This window comes from Hemiscyllium ocellatum, unplaced genomic scaffold, assembly GCF_020745735.1.
Source record: "Hemiscyllium ocellatum isolate sHemOce1 unplaced genomic scaffold, sHemOce1.pat.X.cur. scaffold_901_pat_ctg1, whole genome shotgun sequence".
In the NCBI taxonomy this organism is placed as follows: domain Eukaryota; kingdom Metazoa; phylum Chordata; class Chondrichthyes; order Orectolobiformes; family Hemiscylliidae; genus Hemiscyllium; species Hemiscyllium ocellatum.
The window spans coordinates 108,481-116,579 of record NW_026869296.1 but is presented as its reverse complement, the minus strand read 5'-3'; positions in this window follow the sequence as shown (position 1 = coordinate 116,579).

Genomic DNA, 8,099 nt, shown 5'->3' with positions numbered 1-8,099 from the left:
TGGATAAACAGTAAATGTCAGTATCGAAATAAATTATAATCAAATCAATTCAAAAATATTTCCAAGTTTAAAATAAATGCAATATTCACAATGATTGAGAGATTGTACATTGCAATGTCCTTGCAGTATTTATTGCACAGAAGCATAATTCCACATTTGTAGCCCTTACTGGATTACACAATTATTAGATATAAGATATATTAGCAATAAAGGGATTTTAAAAAAAATATATATTCGTGAATTTGAGAATAAAATATCCCATCTTGATATTAGACTGAGTAATATGTAGAAATGTAAAGTAATATTGCAGGGAAAAGTAATTGGAGCTTTCTGAATTTCAAAGGCTGAGATAATTGTTATATTTCACCTGAGCAAAAATCAGACATTTACAAAGAATTTTGCCAGGGATATTATTGGTCGTTTGTTATGTGCATTAGCCTGAACAAATAGGTATTAATATAGTAGCATTGACAATAAGAAATAATGAATGATTCTCTTTTAAAAAACACCGGATTTTTACAAAGTCGATTTTAAATTGCTGTGCAATTATTGTAATTGATAATTGCTTTTAGAATCTTGACAGATAAATTGACTTAATATTTTTGAAAACACTTTTCTCTGATGTTGATTAGATATTCATTAAGATTGAGAAACTGAGCATTAAAGCATAAACTTTAGCTGTATGATGTGAAAAAAACATTCAGCAACATTTGAAAAAAAAGATTTTGTTTAAAAATGCAGGCAACGCAAGATTTACATGCTTCCAATAGTTTTCTTGAAGAGTCATGTCAATTTTGTTGATGTAGTTTTTACTACAATAAATGTTTCGACAGTTATTTCAGAATTAGGAGGAAAAGAATTAGGCCATGGAAGGGACTATTACTGTGAACAAAACATAGAGTCAATGACATTTCATCCGGAAAGGAATTCTCATAATTGTGTGATTATTGTTCACTGACATCTAATATGGGAGGAAAGGAGAATTGTCAACATTTCCAAGCAATTTTTTCTTATAGTGAAATGAAAGTAAAAATCATTTTGGAGGGCAATTTGTTTGAAAAAAGGAAACACTCATTTCATTTGACATTTGAGCTGAAGACTCATTACCGTTTCCCCCACTGTAGTCTTCACAATAATTTAAAACTTAGTGTTGGTTGAACAAAAGAACAAATTGATATACTCGAAATCTTTTCTTGTACACCAAAAAAAGTAAATGTAAAGCAATTTTATCCTGAAAATTATATCGCTCTGAATGTAATCATTTCCCACACAATAAATGTTTGTATTGAATTGAAATGTCATCACAGCTCTAAAAGTGTTTCCCCCGACAGTGTATGAGCACTCAGGAGGTGGGCTGAGCTCAGGCATTTGGAAGATGTTTACTCATGCAGCAACCAGTTAATGAAGGGATCATCCCCCGAGGCCAATCACGGAAGGGAGATCCATGACACACTGTAGCATGTACAGTAAAAAGCAGCATTTTTAATGGACTCTCTGCATCACAATGGCCACATGCAAAGTGGTTACAGCCCTTCCCTCCTCATCCAGCCACCCAATTGAATCACATAATCGCAGATGGGATTTCAAATAGACATCCCCAGATTCCAATTGGGAACTTTCCATGCGTCTTATTGACATAGATTCAAAAGTTATTCCTGAACACCCTTGGGCCTCTCAGGATACCTTATCAGTTGGGACATTTTGAATTCTGCTATTCATTATATTTTATTTTGTCAAAGCCAATTACTCCTTATATTTTTCACTGTCTTAATTATATATGTACAAAGAAATAGAAAAGACAGTTAATTTTAGCTTACTTGCTATAAGATTAGAAATATGACTTGTGCTATAAAGTTCCTTATATTGTGTAAAATTATACAGCTACTCTTACTGTCAGGACTTTATCATTAATGGACAGTCAACATCATACCGGGAAGTTAGTTCCTAAAACTAACTAACTTCAAATCTCAGTCCAAATGCTTTTCTATTATGTTTTTAGTAGGCATTGGTTACATGTATCACACTTATGTCGCAAATTTCCCCTTTTATGCTCAAGAATCTGTAATTAGAACCTTTGTTTAATGTTCTGAGTAACTGTAAAATAATAACTATATCTGACAAATGAACTCTTCTGTTGTCATAATAGCTGCTTAGTGAGTTAGCTGGGCTGCATCCTGCAGCTGCTGTTTATTCATTTATTGGGACAATTATCCTTTCATTTATGAAGATCAGGATTGGTCACTTGTCTGTATGTCGGCATGCTCTTATGCAGAAATGTGTGGAATGCTGTAGTCCTGGCGTTGGACTCGGTACATTGGTAGTGTGCTTTCTTTTAATTAAAGGCTGAAACAAAATGTTAGTCTACTTTATCACCCCCTGACAAATTGTATTTTAGTTCTAAGGTAGGCTGCCTGTTTTTGAAAGTCAAGCATTTTGTTTGAGCCAATATGGACCATTCTATTCCAGGTGGGGGAAGCCCAGAACAGCAAATCAACTAAGATTCAAGTATTGAAATGAAAATCACTATTCGCTACCATTGGTACCTGTACAATGCAATGTGTTACGTTATTAAGCCTTAATTTCACACTTAAAACTAGAAATACTGGATTTGGTCAATTCTTAAATATTATATATCAGCATAAAAACTCTTAAAAAAACATTTCATAGCAAATTTAAAAATGATATAGGTGCCCGTCATGTGTAAAAATGAACAGCATTTACTGGAGTGTAAAATAATCAGACCTCTCTTAATATGTCAGGATGAATATTAATCCAATGATTTCTGTGAACATTCAAATGAGAAGGGAACAGATATTACTTGTGAGTGTTGACAAGGAATCCTTAATTAGTTTATATTTGTGTTATCCTGGAATAAGCGAACATTTTTTTAAAATAATGGCATTAAGAAGTACTGGGTTAAATTAAAATGTGAATTTGACGATGTTTGTTACAAAACCTAAACTGTGTGATTTTTGGAATGACAATGAATTGATAATTAATTTTCGAACTTTGGCAAAGTAAATGATTCAATATTTCTAAATGGATTTGCTCTGATGTTGACTAGATAGTTCTATCTATCAGCCGAGAATGCAAATTCTTGCATGATGATGTGGAAAGACATTAGACATTCAGTGAACATTGATCAGAAATGGTTTGTCATTCAAAATTCTGACATCTTCAAGATTTCTATAGTTGGTTTCTCTAATTTTCCCCTGAAAAAATATCATATATAATAAGAACAAATTCTGCATTGTACTTAATTCATGAAATTTTTCATCTCATCAATATTTAGACATTGGAGTCAGAATTAAAAAGAAAATAAGTCATAAGGGAGATTTATTTTCACAGAAGCATACAGTCAACAGTATGTATCAATCTATTTGTTTCAATGTTGTCTCTGAATAAACAGATAAATACATTTAATGGGGATCTTTTGACAATGTAATGAGCCACAATTACATTTTTATCATAATTTTTAGATTGGAAATCTATCAGAAAAAAAATCTTATATTCAGGACTTGCTTCATCTCGATACATGTTACGCGTAGTATCCTCAGTCATAAGAAATAAGGTGTCATCATGGGTCTGGGAAAAATATAGTGTATAAATTATAATAAGGTTTCTCTTACATATCTTTGGATCTGGTGAGACTGTGATGTTTGCTGTGATTTTTCATCCTGAGAACAATAAGGCAAGTACAAAGTGTTTTTCACCAAATAGTAATGAGGTGGTCTTGAAGACCATTATGAGTACTTTGATTTCAATAGTGTTGAGCTGATTTCCATGATCTGGGAAATATTTTACAACATTTTGCCAAAATTCTGGATTCTAAGCATTCAATGAGTTTAGTGCAAACACCCTTCACTTGTCGTCATTATCAAGCGAGGTGTATAACGCTCAGGCACTGGCTGCAAGTCAAGTTGCTAGGAAGTCTGCTTCAAACTCTCCAAAGCACAACTCTCGGGCTGGTTGTGACTGGATCTCTCGAACCTTTGTGACCTCTTTGACTGGTCTTTCCACAATTTTATGGAGCTGATTATTTTGTCTAATGTTTCCTTTAGTTTGGGCTTTTTAGCTCCGATTTCTCCAGCTGTAGGAATATTTAGAATGTTCAATTATGGGCGACAGGTCACTTGACTTTACTGGACAGGGAAAATATGATTGGGAGATGCTGGTGTTGGACTGGGGTGTACAAAGTTAAAAATCACACAACACCAGATTATAGTCCAACAGGTTTAATTGGAAACACACTAGCTTTCGGAGCGACACTCCTTCATCAGGTGATCAACTGATGAAGGAGCGTCTCTCCGAAAACTAGTATGTTTCCAAATAAACCTTTTGGACTATAACCTGGTGTCGTGAGATTTTTAACTTTGTACACGCGAGTCCAACACCAGCATTTCCAAATCAGATCAACCATGAGTTCGTTGAATGGTTGTGCAGACTCCTTGCGCTGAATAGCATACTTCCACTTGGTTTAACATTTCGTCTAACGCCTTATTTTCTTCATAAGTTCAGAATTGTGAGGGGATGGGATGAAGTGACATAAAAGGTTTATTGAATAGATCAGACAGAGCAGGAACAAGGCTCCTAAACTCAGGAAGAAGAAATGTGCTGTGACCTGGGGGCAGCAAATGATACTGGGCACAGCGCAGGTGACTGTGTACAGAAGCTGTGATTGCTGAAGGAAGTTGCTAGGTCTTATATAGTTGGCAAGTCAGTGATCACGCTGGATGTTGGATCATTGTATGATTCACACACAGCAGAAATTTGTGAAAGAATAAAATGTTTGTTTCATTGGAGAAATTTTCTGTGGTTCCAATTCCGAGTGACTGTTGGAAATACTGATCAGATCTTTGTGTGAAGTGTTAGGTTAAAATATTCATGAACAACCCCACTGGATAAACTTATGCTCCCGATCTGTAGTTTTGTTTTCTTTCTTTCGATGTAAATTCATAGAAAGACAGGATGGAATGGAGAACGGAAAGAAAAAAAAGTTCTTTCTCATTACACCAATTTCATCTACAATTGAATAGAATGGCTGCTCTCACTCTTCATTACGACTTTAATGTGGTGTCGATTATTTGTGAATCTCCCGTGCAGTGAAGGGCAAGAACAAGATTCTCGATCCAGTGTATACCAGAGTGTGAGATGCAAAGAATAACTACTAGAGCGGTACATAAAGTTAGCAACCAGAGTGTGACTCGAACCAGTGAATGTGGAGCACAGCGGTATAATTACCCACCACCATAATCCCTCGGTCCCCTCTGCACATTTTGTAGAGGGGTGACATATGACCACACCATTGTGCTTCTGCCTTCACCAGAATTATAATAACAATAAATAGCCATGCTGGTCAGAATGAATAACTGTCATTGATACATTCTGAGTCAGAACTGAGTCAGAATGAAACAGGACAAGAATTTTCCATCATATTCACACCTACATTTGACTCATAATTTCTTCAGTCAATTTCTCTCTCACATGAAGAAGCAGCCATGGTGAGTGAAATAAAGGCGATGTTGTCGCTCAATGGCCTTTCTCATTTGGCTGAACCTGAATTGGATTAAATCGCAAGAACTCATGATTTGTTCGTTTCATTTTAATTTTGCTGAAACCTCACAATGTTCATTGCAATAATCAGAAGTGAATTAGATATATCTCACTGGAACGATTAATGTTGTATTCAAATTTGCTCTGACTTTATTTCAGCTTAAGGAAAATACTGCTTAGAAAAACAGGGTTAGAGTGCAAAAGAAAACCCACCAGTTTTGTTGCTCGTTGCTTTGGCAGATTTCACTGAGTACTAAATTGACCAAACATCATGGTGTTTGTTCTCACATCCTGAACGCATGTGATGAAAGCAGGAAGTCGATCTCCAAGCAACTGGTCACTTCCTATTCATTATGTAATGTCTTCCCTTCACAATAGATAAAAATCCACTCAGTTCCATTTACAATGCTTTAGGTGGAATATTATGCCAAATCTTTCAAAATGCAGACTTTTGGAACCAAATCTTATTCAGCTGCACACATTAAAGGAATTTCTTTACATTTAAAGTCAACTAATTTAAACATTGTTTCCCCACAACTTCCGACCGACTACACCCCATCCCTACACCTTTACCTACCCACACGCTGTGTCTCTCCGTGTGAAATTTATTCCTTGCATGTCAACAAATGTGCCTTTCCAAATATTTTGAAAACCAGATTCTCGGAGTGACAGCGATTCTGTTCTCATCATTTCTTTCTCCTTCAAAGGTTTGATTAAAGGTATTGAACACCTGATATCTAGATGTTTACTTACTTGAAAGATGGAATTTCCCACCTATTTACTCTGACCAAACATTTCATAACCTGCAAAAAAAAATTAAGTCTTCCTTGGTTCAGGGATAACTTTTCTCAGTTTTCCAAGAAGACAAGTGAATAAAATCTCATCTTCAGTACACCCCCATCAGTATCTTCTCTAATGGCTTTACACCCCAGTAAACCCCGTCATTATCAATTCATGGAATCACAGAACCCTACATTGCAGAAAGAGCATTTCAGTCAATCGGGCCGGTATCGACTCTCTGAAGAGCATCTCACCTACACCCACCTCCCCTCCCTATTTCCATATATTTCACCTGAAGAAGGGGAATCCCTCCACCCTTATGATTTCAAATAAAATTGTTGGAGTATAACCTGACGTCCTGTGACTTCTGACCTTATCCCCACATTTCCCATGGCTAATTCACTTAACTTACTTAATTCACTCGCTGGACACGAGAGGGCAACTTAACTTTGCCAATCAACCCAATCCTCCCTCTGAAAACCAGTGCGAATTACTGAGACAAAGTTCCCTCATACTGAGTAAATGCTGTATCACTTTTTAATGTTTTTATACACTGGTAACAGCCTCATCAAAATAAATGAAACCAAATTCAATGTATCGAAATGCTACTCTGTCCTTTACGATTTCATTCGTGCTGCGGGAAATGTTTCTGCACTCATATTTGAATGTGTTTACGTTGTTTCTTCCTCAGCTTCCTGCTTCTAGTAAACACTTCATTCCGGAACAAGTCTGTCAAATACTTTTCATTCCAACACAGTCACAAGGTGAAGTTTGCAGAAGGCACGTGTTTGGCCGTTCACTGACACACAGCCTTCCTGAGAGCTGCAGTCCTTCCCCACCTTTATTCAGGCAGCACTGTCCTTCCTGTGACATGCCCCATCTAGAACGGAAGGACAGATATCAATATCCGCACTTGGAACGGGGCGGCAGTTTTGAAATATTTACACTGTCCCCAGCGGAGTATTGAGCCCTGTGTCAGGCGGGGACACTAACTACTATACTACCGAGAACAAGAGTGTCAAAGGAGGCCCTTTACCAATTGTGGCCACACTTGTCAAAAACAACTGCCTAATGAACTGAATCACATTTCACAATTCTTACCCCACAGCCTTATGTGTCTTGGCATCACAAGCGCACATCTGAATATTTATTCAGGTTGTAAGGGTTTCTGTCGCTCTGAACAATGCAGACAGTATATTCCAAATTCCAACCACCTACGGCTGATAAAGCTTTTTCTCACATCTTCGCGACTGCGCCACTCAATTCCTCTGATTCCGGGGCTGGGAAATGGGACTCTGTGGCAGCAGTGGTTACTGCCTGGTTGGGGGGGGGGGGGGGGGGGGAACTGGTGAAGTAGCCAATGTTAAACTGCATTACTATTGAAGCGTACATTTCAACAACACCTGCACTGTCTCCGGAGATTTTGATGTTTTGGAGAAATCTACTCATCTCAGCCTTCAGCATATTAATGATGGAATCACCACAGCCACTGGGGGAACTGATATTAAGCGGTCAGCTCATTCTGCGTTCCCACATATCTGCCACTGTTCACTCAGCACTGATATTGTGCATTTGGTGCGCTGCCTAACATTTCCTATGAGACTGTACTTATTGCACACGGTTAGTGCACTTATCTAAGGAATGTTGTGATCGTATAGTGGTTAGTACTCTGCGTTGTGGCCGCAGTAACCTCGGTTCGAATCCGAGTCACGGCAGTAATTGCTCTATCTGCTCCAACTTTTGTGAAACACAAAGGAATCAGTTGT